This window comes from Marmota monax, unplaced genomic scaffold (assembly GCF_021218885.2).
Source record: "Marmota monax isolate L192 unplaced genomic scaffold, Marmota_monax_Labrador192_F-V1.1 WCK01_AAM20220418_F8-fsc00013, whole genome shotgun sequence".
Lineage (NCBI taxonomy): Eukaryota > Metazoa > Chordata > Mammalia > Rodentia > Sciuridae > Marmota > Marmota monax.
The window spans coordinates 5,019,479-5,031,667 of NW_026692202.1; positions in this window are offsets into that span (position 1 = coordinate 5,019,479).

The following is a 12,189-nucleotide window of genomic DNA, read 5'->3' on the forward strand; positions in this document are numbered from 1 at the left end:
CATATGGAATGGAAAAATCACATGATTTTCCAAGAGACAGAATAACATTAGTTGTCAAAGAAACCAAAATATGGATGGTATGGCCATACCTTTCTCTTGAGGAAAGATATATCATATCTTCTTTAGCAAGATATTTATATTTTCCTGATTCCAATATGTGACCTCACCCCAAAACTGTTTTGGGTTCAAGCAATTCTAATTTTCCTCTAAATGTTTTCCTTGCAGGAGATAACAAAGTATGTGTCCTGTGGGCCAAATCTAGCTGTGTCATCTATTTTCAGAGAGAACCACAAAGTAAGAATGTTTTTACATTTTTAAATTCTTTTTTGTTTGTTTGTTTTTTGTACCAGGGATTGTTGTTAAAATAAATAAATAAATAACATGACTTGGGATGTAGCTCAGAGGTATCAGTGGTAGAGTGCTTGCTTAGTTTGTCAAAGCCCTGGGTTTAAGCCCAGCACTTCAAACACAAAATAAAACAAAAACAAAGGAGAATATTTGACTAAAACAAAGCCTAAATAAACTCTTTACTATCTAGGCCTCTACAGAAAAAGCTTCTCAATGCCTCTTCTAGGAGTTGACTTAAAAATTCTTACTCACTGTACACTTGCTTTGTCCCTTCTAAAGAGATGGTCCTTTATTTAAAATATTTTAAAGGATAGTATGAGGCTTACCTTCTTGCCCTAAGTAAGAGATAATTTTCTTCCCAAGTGAAAAAACTTTTCCCTATAGGTAGGCATTGTGGCACACACCTAGCCACTCAGGAGGCTGAGGCAAGAGAATCACAAGTTCAAGGCCAGCCTCAGCAACTTAATGAGACCCTGTCTCAAAATTAAAAAAAAAAAAAAATGAGAAGGAAAAAAATGAAAAGATCTGGGGATGGAGTTCAGTGGTAAAGCACCCTGCGTTCAATTCCCAGTACCATTCCCAAACAAAACAACAACAACAAAAAAATTTTTTTCTCTATAAACAATGCTTATTTGTCCATTTCACCCAACTGTAGGAAGGCTCTTTTCCATTTCGGATAAATCCAAGATAGAAATTTGTGGGAAGCCGTTCTCGCATGTGATTGGGCACCTCCCTGACTGGGTGTGAGGCGTTCTGGCCAAGCTGTGTCAGAACTAATCCCCACCCTTTTTAGGTGCGAGAGCCCTTCCGTGTGGGGGTGTGACTGACCATTGACCCTGAGACCAATCACTGACCCTGACCTTGGAATGCTGTCCCCCTCGACCTTCATTGGATGGAATTTCCCCCTGAATTTCTTGTTCCCCAATAAAGGCCACTCACTCTCTGGCATGCTCCTTTCTCTCTCTCCTGCTAGTCTCTTGTGTAAACCTCGCTACCCCACCAGTGGCTCAAGGCAGGAGTGGAGAAGGGCCGTCTCTGAACTGGTCAAGAAAAAGGTAAATTGAGTTATGTGTCTTTATTTTGATCTCACTAGTTAACTTCTATGCTTAGGACCTCTAGTATGAAGCTAGTGTGCTGGTTGCGTGGCAGAGAAATTCTCAACTTAGGGGCTGGGGCTGTGGCTCAGCAGTAGTGCACTTGCCTGGCATGTGTGAGGCAATGGGTTCGATTCTCAGTTGTTGATAAAGGTTTATCAACAACTAAAAAAAATATATTAAAAAAAACTTAAAAAAAAGGAAATTCTCAACTTATATGCACATTTACACATGCATACACACAAATACACATGCTTGTGGTTTTCTCCCTAAAGCAAGTCCTTTTAAGGTTTTTTTTAATATTTATTTTTTAGTTGTAGTTGGATACAATAACTTTATTTATTTTTATGTGGTGCTGAGGATTGAACCCAGGGCCTTGCACATGCTAAGCAAGCATTCTACCACTGAGCCACAACCCTAGACCCTTTGTAAGGTTTTTTTTTTTTTGGTTGGTAGGTTGGTAGGCTTTTTGTCCTGAGAGATTAAAAAAAAAAGTTAAAGTGAAATAACATTATAAGATGAAGATGGGACTAATCATGTCAGTGCACATTGCTTTTCTGCTCATCAACTACCTTACTCTTCTTTTTATTGTTTCTTTTTATCTTCTCTGGGTTAGTGCAAAGGAATTGGTGGTGAATTAAAATATTTGCTTTCAAATGTCAAGGCCATGACAGCTTCAGAGGACCTGAGCCACGGGTGAAACCAATAGCACCTGTACAATCCTGTTCATACCTCTGAGCACTGCAAATTTGTCAGCTCTCATCTGTCCACAGCAGGATTACCGCTTAAACTATGATCTCACTGTTATTGGCATCACTGAGTGGCTTGTAGGTTTGAACCAATTTAAATTGAATTCAGTTCTAAGGGTAGAAAGATCTTGTTCTAGTTGCCTGCTCCTGTACTTGAAAGTGCTGTTTCTTGCCAGGCATGGTGGAGCAGGCATGTAATACGAGTGACTAAGAAGGCTGAGTCAGGAGGATCTCAAGTTCAAAACTAGCCTCAGCAATTTAGCGAGATCCTCTCTCAAAATATAAAATTGAAAGGGCTGGGGATGTGGCTCAGTAGTTAAGTGCCCATTAGTTCAATCCCCTATACCCCACCAAAAAAAAAAAAGTGTTTCTTGTTCTCAAGTCTGGATCCCTTCCCTTTCCTATTTTATTTATACTTCATTTATACCCTACTCTTTCCTTTGTCCTTAGATTTAACTTTTTCTTTCCCTGAGTATGATCCCCAAATATCTATTTTTGGATTTTATGGCCTTTATCATGACTCTGCCTGAGCTCTATGGATACCAGATTAGCCTCGGAACCTTGCCTGTGTCTTCAATTTTAGCTTCTCTGATACAAATTCTTTTCTGTATTTTTTGTCTATACAGTGAGATTGTTGCAGGAGGTGAACATCCATGTACACTGTCCATGGTTCTGAATCACCATTGAGCTGAAACATTGTTTTGTGTTGTGATCTGCCCATACTCCTATCATCCTGCTCTCCAGCCTGGTTCACAGTCCTGGCCTCCGAATTCTATTCTGCTACACCAAACAAGATCACTATTTAAGGATGCAAATGGCCTGTAGGAAAATGCTCTGTGGAGGCACTAAAATAGTGAACTGGGTCTGTGGCTGCCACATGATTATATTTTCATATAACCAAATGATGCCTAAAACCAAAGACCACAGCTTGAAAGAAAATGTTATGTGTGGATACGACTTTTAGATCTTTTTATCCTAAATTTTGTTTTCTGATCTCTTCTATTTTACTTTTTAACTGCTGGTGCACACTAAGTGCTTTATACACAAACTATCATTATAGTTCTTTGCAGAGGATTTTTATATTCTTTTATTGTTTCAGGGACAGAGAAAATCTAAGGAAATTATATTTAAGTAAGTTTGCTACAGATAGCAAACTTACTTAAATAAGCAATAAGCTTATTTAAAATAAGCAATCAAGTTATTAATAGAAGATGATTTTTCTTTCTTTTCCACAAGTTGCCCTGACTGGCCTCAAGCAAGCACCCGGCCTCAAGTGATCCTCTTGCCTCAGCCTTTCAAGTAGCTGGGATTGCAGCTACTCACTACCATGCCAGGGTAAAGTTGTTGAGAATGGTAAATGGATCAGAATCTAGATATTCACATCTTCTTTATCTTCAGAAAAAAAAAAGACAGACATAAAGAGAATAAAGTTATATAAGAGGAGAAAGTAAAATTTCATTTTAGGCAAACAAGGTTGGCCATAATTTGATAATCATTGAAACTGCATTATAGAGGGGCTGGGGTTGTAGCTTAGTGGTAGACCACTTGTATCACACACGTGAGGCACTGAGTTTGATCCTCAGCATCACATAAAAATAAATAAAATAAAGACATAAAAAAGACTTATTTGTTAAAAAAAATAAACTGCATTATAGATACTTTGAAGTTCCTTATGTACATATTTGCTCCATTTTTGTACATGTTTGGAAAACTCCATAAAAAAGGTTTCAAAAGTTGCTTTAAATTGTTGGAGGAAAAGATTAATGAATTAAATTATACTACATCTATACAATAAAATACCAGATACAAGCTGGGGATTAGCTCAATGGTAGAGTGTATTCATAACCTACTCAAGGCTCTGGGCTCAATCCCCAGAATATCTCTCTCTCTCTCTCTCTCACACACATACACACACACACACACACACATATACACACACACAGAGTCAGTTACATATTAAAATTACTTCTAGACTGTTTTATATAATGATGCTTATAGTATAATTGTTTCATAGTAACATAGTTATTAAGACCACCAAAAATTCTATTTAGCTAGGGTCAAATCCCACTCTACTACTACTATATGATATTGTCTTTTTTTTTTAATTTGCAAGATTAATAATACAATCTGGGATTAAAAAAATAAAACATTTTAAAAATGCAGAGATGAATAAAGTATAAAGAGCTGTGTGTGTGTTTTTTCATTCATTGTAATGGCCCTCCTTAGAAGTAATATCATTATCAGTTTTGTAGTCCTGGGGCTCAAAAATATGGCATCTTGTCATATGTGGTATCTTTTAAGATGAAGAAAATGAGGAAAGTTCAGAATTGGGAAGGTCATTCCTAGACCTTTTTGGCCTTTCTTTCCCTGAGGTGGACCATACAAAATCTCTCTAACCTACCTTCCCTGATAGTCATAAACCCTCATCCCAGAGGAGTTCTCCCTATACTCCAGGCCAAGGAGAATCTGAACAGATAGGAGTTGTTAAATGTCTTCCAGTTTATCATCATTAGATCATATACCTTTGTCCTCCAACTCTACACCTGCATGACTATCCATAAAACACACATTTTTTTCCCTGAGTTTTTGGATCTTCATTTTTGAAGGATCATACATATGTAAAATAAATTTATGGGGATTTTCTTTTGTTAATTGGTCTTATAGGGATATCAGCCAAGAACCTTGCAATGAGTGAAGAAGAGATATTCTTATTTTTTTCTACTACAGTGGGCAGTATCCCTGTAAAACCTTTTTTAAAAATATGAATTAGGGCTGGGGATATGGCTCAAGCGGTAGCGCGCTCGCCTGGCATGCGTGCGGCCCGGGTTCGATCCTCAGCACCACATACAAACAAAAGATGTTGTGTCTGCCGAGAACTAAAAAATAAATATTAAAAATAAAAAAAAATAATAAAAAATAAAAATATGAATTAATATTGATGTGTTAATGTAGAAATACTTGGTTCTATTAATGGCATATGTGTTAACATATTTTGTAATGTTTTTCTGCCTACTTATTTATTTATATTGGGGTGCTTTGCAGGACATGCAACTAAATCAGGGTCATTCCAAGTGAATTTGGGCTGACTAAATAAAGACACAAATACAGAAAGTATCTTTTTCTTAGGGTTCAGTGACTGCTCCTCAGCCATAGCTCCCACAAGGGGGCAAGGCAGACAAGAAAGAGAGGGAGCATGCCTATAACATGGGTTTTATTAATGGAGGGAGCTAATCCATGGAATATTCTATCCAAAAAAGGGCAGAAAGGTAGGATTACAACAAACAGGTGAGTATAATTCAATCCCTCAGGTGATGCCCACTCCCAGAGCTGCAACTTTCTTATCCAAGCAGAGGTAAAGTCCAGTTGCATTGCGGGGTAAAATACCAGTCCAATAGCTCTTACTCAGGACTTAAAGGTGTGTGCATAGCTCCTGGTCAGGGTGGCCCCAACAGTGCTTTACCATTGAGCTACCTCCCTAGCCCTTGTTATTTCTTATTTTGAGATGGGGTCTCATTAAGTTGCCCAGTCTGGCCTTGAACTTGCAATCTCCCTACCTCAGCTGGGACTGCAGGTACATGCCACCACGCCTGGCTTTCCAACTGATTTTTAATCTTATTATATTTGGAAGATGGTAATAGTCATTAAATAGGAATTTACTTCCTCTATTTAAAATACCTACTTCAGCTGGGTGTGGTGGTACACTCCTATAGTCCTAGCAACTTGGGAGGCTTCAGGCAAGAGGATCACAAGCTTGAGGCCAATCTCAGTAACTTAGCGAGACCCTGTCTCAAAAAAAAAAAAAAAAAAAGAGCTGGGTTGTAGCGCAGAAGTAGAGCACCTCTGGGTTCAAACCCTAGTATTAATTAATTAATTTTTAAAAATACCTACTTAAGGCTTGAGGATATACTGCAGTGGTATAATTCTTGCCTAGCATGTGCCCTAAGCTCTGGGTTGGATCCCCAGCTCTAAAAACAAAACAAAACCTATTTCTTTTAGGAGTAGATCTGTTGTCTCATTATTCTAATGACAATATTTGAGCCTTCCTGTGTCCTGTTATAAAAAATAAAACAAAGGATACAATTTCAAAGATAAAAGAAAATATTTGTCATCTGTCATTACCACAGGCAGTAGTGATTTGGAAATAGTTCTCTAGATTTTACAGTCATGATTCAGAGCTACTGGCCTCATTATTTATAGCCTCACGTGAAGAATCAAGTAACTTTATTTTGGGTCATCCATGTTCTCGAAGCTGCCTGTCAGTTGACCCTGTTGCTTTTATTGAGCAATTACTGCAGTTACAGCACTGGCAAGTACATAAACAATTAGATCTGATTTGATTAACAATAGTGACAGCACAAAGCCACTCCATAATATTGACATGTCAAAACCTTAAAACATTTATTTTGAGACAGGGTCTCACTAAATTTCCCAGGCTTCCTAAGTGGCTGGGATTACAAGAGTATGCATCACTGCAACCTTTCAACACATTGACTTTTTTTTTTTTGTATCAAGAATTGAACTCGGGCTGGGGATGTGGTTCAAGCGGTAGTGCGCTCGCCTGGCATGCGTGCGGCCCGGGTTCGATCCTCAGCACCACATTACAAACAAAGATGTTGTGTCCGCCGAAAACTAAAAAATAAATATTAAAAAATTCTCTCTCTCTCACTCTCTCTTTAAAAAAAAAAAAAAAGAAGAATTGAACTCATGGGCTGGGGATGTGGCTCAAGCGGTAGCGCGCCCATGCCTGGCATGCGTACGGCCCGGGTTCGATCCTCAGCACCACATTCAAACAAAGATGTTGTGTCCTCCGAAAACTAAAAAATAAATATTAAAAAAAAAAAAATCACTTGGTGAGGGACATGTGTAAGGGTCCTGCGAAACGTCGGAGAAAGAGACCACCAAGTGACCACTCATGCAATTGGCAGAAGGGGATTTATTGAACCAGCATGCTGGGGCTCCGTGCCCACTCAAGAAGGGAAAGCAGCCCAGAGCCCCGAGCAGGGGCTGAGCACTGCTTAAGTACACTTTTTGGGGAGGGCGGAGGGCCTTGTATACATCAGAACAAATCATCATGAGGCGAGGGAAAATTGAATAACAACTCCTAAACATGATTGGTTCATTCATTGGTGGGAACAGGTCAGGCTGGAGTGATAGGTCATTCCTAAGGAGGGGGTTACATTTAAACTGATTGGTCCAGGCCCTGCAATGCCTACGTGCGACCACACAGAGCCCTTATTAAACAACCAATAGTCAGGGGAAATATTTACTGGGCAGTTCCAAGTATTGTCTCAACAGCTACAGAAATTTCAGGTTTTGCAGGTAGCATAGAAACCTAACAATACCTAATCCTTTACATTTTAACTCAGACCTTGCAGCTTAGAAACTTTACAACACCCGGTCTTTTACCCTTTAACTTTTACGCTTTAACTTCAATTTCTTTTACCCTTACACATGGACAGTAAACTAACCTCTATATGGTAACATATGTATGCAAAATAGACTCCAGACAGACAGTGGGCCCTAACTCATGTAGAAATGAGCTTAGTCTTGAAGAAAGAGTGGTAGTTATGAGATTGGAAGAACATTCCAGGGAGACGCACCTTATGGGTACAGCTGTGATGTGTGAATGCAGGATATAGTTGGAGAACAAGTATTTTTTCACCATTGGAGTCAAGGGTCATATAGCAGAATATTGGAAGATGGTCAGGCTGAAAATGGGATGGGTCAAAATGGCTTTTTATGTCATTTCACTAATCTGAAGTTGATTCTGAATGGAATGAAGACTACCATTGACAGATTTTAAATTGGGGAACAATGTGATTTAATAGTAGAAAGATTTCTGGGTAGGAGTATAACCAAAAGCTCAGTAGTTGCGCCCAGTGCCAATTAATGCCAATTTAATAATGAGAACACAGTTTTGAGAAAAAAAAAAAAAGAAAAAGAAGTTTTATTGCTTTAGCAAAGGAGAAACACTCCGGTCCTAAAGGCAGAATCTCTCCATCAGGAGGGACGGGGTGGGGGATGGGGTTTAAAGGAACTCTTCAAGGGTTACATTCCATTTGTGCTCTGGTGGGGTGCGGGGTCCCAGGGCACCCCAGTTGGCTGTTAGGATTCACTTGTTAATTTGGGAGACATTCACGTCCCAGCTCCTCCGCAGGCATCTCCTTCCTGTAGTGGGTGTGTTCAAGGGCAATTAACTATGGGAAGAAACACTAACTCTGTCTTCCTAATCTTGTTAGGGAGGGGGAGAGGGGAGAAGAGAGAGGGAAAAAAATGTTCTTTTAAAAAATAAGCCTTAGAGCAATGAGGGGTATATTCAGAAGGTGAAGGGACTACTGTTATAGGAGCAGCATGAGAGATTGATTGCAAGGGATGAGGCTGGCTCAGGGGAATCACACAGGATACTACAGCTATTATCCAAAGAGACATTGATGAGGGTCCAATTGTTGTCATGGTGATAAAGACAGAAATTAGAGGTTAGATACAAAATGCTTAATAGGGGTAGTGGGGGCTGGGTTTGTGGCTCAATGGTAGAGCGCTTGCCTAGCATGTGTGAGGCACCACATCAAAATAAATAAAATAAAAGTATTGTGTCCACATACAACTAAAAATATTTTTTTTAAAAAAATAGGGATAGAGGAAGCAAAGAACCTTGAGAACTTATCAGATGTAGGGGTGAACAATTTGAAGATGATGCCATGATTTCCAGCTTATGCATTTGGATGAATGTAAATAAAGATTGGTATAAGTAATATAGAGTAACAAAATAATGGACTTTGTTTTTTGTGGTGGCCCAGCATTTCAACTCCCTTTCTTTTGGGGGGCAACTCTCCATATTATGAGTTTTAGCTCTTGTCAGAGGTCACTTCCCACTATAGAAACTGAAAATCAGACTCACTTTCCTAGCTTCCTTTGCAGCTAGGATAGAACTAACTCTAGATTCGGCTGATTAGATGTTCTGGCTCCAGAGTTTGAATTGGAACCAATGATATAAATAATCCACTCTTGTGGTAGCAGTGACAGTAATAGCCTTTCTGCTGTGTTGCTGTCAGCAGCTAACAGCTGGTAGCCTCTGTGTGGTTGTGTTGCTTGGCATTCACCATCAGTACTGTCACGTGGTTTGTGTGGAGTGATCCTGGTTGTCACCCCAACTGCTCTCCAGATTCCAAACTTGGCTGTCTAGGCTTTCTAGTGACTCCCCTTCAGAGTAAGTTCCTCATGCTTGCAACTAGGTCTCTGATGGATATTAGCAAAGTTAGAGGGTGAAGTCATGTGCTGCTGTGGAGAAAATATTACTGTGTTTTTGTACGGCCAGAACTTTGTGAAGAAATTTTACTGAAACTTGGTTCTAACAAGCCCTGAAAGGTGATTTCTGACTAACTAGATAGAGAACTCCAGAAAGATTTACCTAGGGAGGCACAAGTTTACAGTTCAGTGGGGGCTGAGAGCAAGGACTCCAGGCATCCCCTGGGTTATAAAGCTAGAGACAATGGTCTTATCTTTCCTAAGAGACATGTTTACTTGAAAATTCAGGATTCTTTCAATCCATCTCCAAAGAGATTTCAGTAAGGAAGAGACAGAGAGTTGTAACTCTTTCTTTTACATTTTTCTCTCTTTTTCAGCTTTCTTTTCCAACAACACAAGATTTGCATTTGTAGTGTTTGCCTTTTGTTACATTATCCCAGTGGAAAGAATCAGGGGATGGGGAGCCATACAATTGTTATTTGTTTTTAAGTTAATAATTGGTCTTTACTTCAGGAACCTCATGTGTGCATTTAAGATAATATCAATTAATATGGCTAGATAGGAGGGAATAGTGAATATGTCCATGAATCTGGGGATATCAATGGGCTGAAGGCAGCAGTTTTCGAGACATAATAGAGGAAGGATAAGGATATTGAAAATTTGAAGTAGTGACAACAGATTAAAAACTGGTGGCATTAAGAAAAAGTTGTACTGTGTTTTGGTTTGGATGTGAGGTGTCCCCCAAAAGCTCATGTGTGAGAGAATGCAAGAAAGTTAGGAGGAAAAATGATTGGGTTGTGAGAGTCTTAACCCAATCAATAAATTAATCCCATGATAGGGATTAACTGAGTGCTCTGAAGTGGTGGGTGTGGCTGGAGGAGGTGGGAATTGGGGACCTGACTTTGGGGTATATATTTGTATCAGGCAAGTGGATATCTCTCTCTCTCTGCTTTCTGATCACCATGTGAGCTGCTTCCCTCTACCACACTCTTCCTCCATGATATTCTGCCTCACCTCTAGCCCTGAGGAATGGACCCGGCCTTCTATGCACTAAGACCTCTGAAACCATGAGCCCTCAAATAAACTTTTCCTCTTTTACAATTGTTCTGGTTGGGTCATTTAGTCACAGCAGTGAAAAAGCTGACTAAAACATACTGGTAGAGGACTGATAGCTGGGGAGAAACTAACAAAGAACTGAGAGCTTGAGACCTGTAAAACATACGTCCCTGGGGACAGGTTCTAAACCACTAATCAGTAAATTAGAATATGAACAAATTTCCCCTTAACCTCATTTATGTTAATAAATATTTTTGTTCCTGTACTTGCCAGGTACTGTGCATGGTCCTGAGGAGGTTACTGGTTTAACAAAAAAACACACCCCAGTGAAGCTTCCAAGATAAAAAAAAAAAAAAAAAAGTTCTAGAGGGCTGGGAATGTAGATGAGGATGAGTGGTAAAGTGCTTGCTTAGCTCTTTGTGAGGTTCTGAATTCAATTCCCAGCACTGCAGGAAAAAATAGTTCTGGGGATGGATACTTGTGGAGAGTGGTGACTTGGCCCTTGGTCTTTGACTGTCTCTGGGCTATGGCTGCTGGGAACTGCTCTGGGAACTTCCTGTGTCAAGATGCAGGACAAGAATGCCCAGTTGCAAGGTACAGAACTATCAGTCTTGACCCTGAGTACCTTGTGATCCTTTTGCAGCCCAGCTACTGGGGATAGAGAATTATGAGTATAGTAAGATAACTATAATTTCTTACAAGCACATTGATGTTCAAGACTGACTGCTTTGAAGAAACTTTTTCACAGAAAGGCTTTTGATGATAAAACCTATATAATAAATGTGCTGAGCTAGCTCAGGGTCATTGTTCCTCCATTAAAGGATGGTGTCCCATCTGGTCCCAGCTTTCTCTCTATAAGTGTTTTTCTTTCTTAATCCCCTGTTTCCCCTTGATGGTTTCTCAGGTTTGGCTGTGCAGGTCACAGCAGATAGTGGTGACAGTTGCACAATAATGATCTGGTAAACTTACATTATGTGAGTTTCACCACAATTTTTTTTTTTTAATAAAAGGACCTTTCTGATAAGGAGAAATTGGAACAGAAGGAAGTGAAGAAGTGAGCCATGTGGACATCTGAGAAGCTCAAGAAGAGATTGACAGGATAATGGTAGCTCCCCAAATTACTGGAACATAGTTAACCCCAATTCAAAGATTCAGGGAAGCTGGGAACAGTGGCTCGCACCTGTAATTCCAGCAGCTTGGGAGGCTGAGGCAGGAGGATCATGAGTTCAAACCAGCCTCAGCAACAGCAAGGTGCTAAGCAACTGAGTGAGACCCTGTCTCTAAATAAAATATAAAATAGCACTGGGATGTGGCTCAGTGGTTGAGTGCCCCTGAGTTCAATCCCCACTACTTCTCCCCCTCCCCCTCAAAAAAAAGATTCAGGGAAATAAAAATTATAAAAGTGTTTACAAACTTTTTGATACCTTTGTTCAAATTAAATTCCAGAAGTGTGCTTTGAATTCTGCAAAGGCCACTCTTCTATGTTGGGAGAATCTGTTTCCCACTTAGGACCCTCAGGTCTCTTTGTCCTGGGAATAATAAACACGTTTAATGTATGTTGGCTGCTTTTTTGTGGCTCATGAGCCAGGGTACTTACACTGAGTGTTGTATCTATGAAAGTGGGGGAGGTGGTGGAGAAAGAAGAGGATTTCACCATCAAATATTCAGTGGAAGAGAATGCCAGAATTAACTAGCAG